Here is a 2,568-nt window from a genome sequence, read left to right on the forward strand (position 1 = left end):
TAATTGAAAGCTGTCTGAAATTGATATAAATAATAATTTAAATATCGCTTTATGAAACTATTTTAATAATTCAAACTGCTAAAACGGATTTCAAATTAGATAATAGAGATTTTTTATTTATTTATTTTTTATTAAAAAAAATAGAACACATATATATTGATTATGATGTATGAAAAGAGGTTGTGGAGAAGTATTTTTGCATAAAATTACACAGTACAAAAACTTAATTTTAAGGGTTGGTGGTAGGGGTAACTCGAAAAAAAATGGATTTTTTGATAATTGTCTGTACGTAGTTTTGTAGACATAAAAATGAGATGCAACTTTTGTTTAAACTTTTTTTTTTTATATCTCTCACCGTTCCTTCACTTATTACGCGAAAAAAAACAAATCTGCATTTTTTTCAAGGGGTGATATCACCCTTTCAAACCAAAATATGGCACGAAAAAAAAAATAGTTTTGTGTTACGGATGAACTACTCTACTTGCACAAATTTTTTCAGAATTTTCGGGTTGCCTAACCTCCCTTGTAAGACTGAAGGTGGGATTGGGTCTTCTTACGGGACACATCACACTGAGGAGCCATCTAAACAAACTTGGGCTTACGGAACAAAGCGACTGCCGCCTATGTGGTGAGGAGAAAGAGGACAGCGCCCACATTTTATGTCGGTGTCCGTACTCATATGTAAAAGGTATATATCCTGGGGCTGCATGTTCATGGAGCCTGAGGATCTAAACGAAAAAAGGGTTAGCAGCTTGATTAACCTGGCATCAGATACTAGGCTGGGCTTATTAGCGCAATCCTAAAATAAAAAAAAAAATAGCAAGAAGTTACAATGGAACTTTTAGATCTAGGTGACGCAAGGGCATCAAAGTGCCCACCTGCTCCACCACTACTACTACTACTATTACATATTTTCTAAAATCTAACAAATATTTTTTAAGTTAAGAAATTATACTTAACAAAATATATTTCTTTGATTCAAAGAATTTTTTTAGTGTACATTACCAATTTAAATATCGATTTTTTTATTTCTTCATTAATTTAATAATTATAAATAATTATATTTATTTTTTTCATGTATAATATTTATTTAAATATTTATAAAATATTATTACTAATATTTACTTTTTATTTACCATAGATATTGTATAAAATTTTTAGTCTACATTTTAATAATATTTTGGATAAAGATTTTGATACTTTTCTCTTTTTATGAATATAAGAAAATGTTTATAAAATATTTATACAATATTTTAAAAAAATAATTTGAAATAAATATTTATAAATATTTATCATTAATATTGTGTGTTGTCTGGGTTAATATTTTAAATCTTGACAGTACTTTACGTAATTATTTCATCACTTGACAAAATATTACATATAATATTACATATTAGTATTGAAATATTGACAATGCTCTGCGTAAGTATTTTATCACTGAACAAAGTATTACATATGAATATTTAAGTATTAAAATCAATCAGGTAGTATTTGTAACACTAAACACCGAAATATTTGAGCACTAAGAGCTGTATTTGAATCACAGAGTATTACTAAACACTATATTTTTAATACTGAAAATAAGTAATTAATCAATGATTCTCAGTATGATATTTCTATAAGAGATATGCATTATATATAATATATATAATAGGAATATACCCACCGTGAGCTGTATCGGGCGGGCGAGCGCGTTTGCTGGCAAACAGTGTGTGTGTGTGTGTGTGTGTGTGCGTGTGTGTGTGTGTGTGTGTGTACGTATGCAACTAAACGCAACACATGGCTTCCAAATTTTCAGCATGCATTTGTATGAATTTCTCGATGTAACACACGATTTCTTGCTTTTTTTAAGGGAAAAATACATGAAATATATGAACAAATACTTTATTGATGAATTGGTGTGACAGAAATATTTTTCGCACGCACGCACGCACGCACGCACGCAGGCACGCACATACGCGCGCGTGAGTGCGTGTCTCTATGAGAATTAAATGTTTAGAAAAAATCACGCTTACCGTTTATATATTACACTTAATATATTCTGTGTTGATATTAATGTACTTTTTTTGTGAATAACTTTTTAACAAACAATGCCCTTATAGAAATATCATACTAAGAATCATTGATAATTACTTATTTTCAGTATTAAAAATACTTGATAATAAGTAATTATCAATGATTCTTAGTATGATATCTCTATAAGGGTGAGGGCCAGTTAAAACCTTTTGAATGTTACTCAGGGTAATAGCAGGTACCTTCCTAGCCAATAAATTGTACTATGCATTTGTATATACGGTGTCCAAAAATTACATCCATTTTATGCAATTTCTCTTGTTAATAACAACGAGCGACGGCTAAAAAACTTTTTGAATGTTACTCAGAAGAATATCCTTGTTAATATACAGGGTGAGTCATTTTAGTCTATGGATCCGAATATCTTCCAAATTACGGTATCTACAAAAAAATGGTTTAGATAAAAGTTGACCAGGAGAAAGGGGGTCATGCAATTGTACCATTGGTTTTGACCTTGTGGTCAATTTTGAAGGTTACTTCAAGGTCACGATGGTT

General features: G+C 30.1%; 1 protein-coding gene across 3 annotated transcripts in view; it reads right to left on the bottom strand.

The window, feature by feature from the left end:
* LOC116851263 (1,5-anhydro-D-fructose reductase) overlaps positions 1-2,568 on the bottom strand; it is a 254,733-nt gene that overhangs the window by 159,603 nt on the left and 92,562 nt on the right. The gene's annotated exons all lie outside the window — the stretch shown is intronic.

This window comes from Odontomachus brunneus, unplaced genomic scaffold, assembly GCF_010583005.1.
Source record: "Odontomachus brunneus isolate Ranch 3 - 2012 unplaced genomic scaffold, Obru_v1 Obru_scaffold_170, whole genome shotgun sequence".
Lineage (NCBI taxonomy): Eukaryota > Metazoa > Arthropoda > Insecta > Hymenoptera > Formicidae > Odontomachus > Odontomachus brunneus.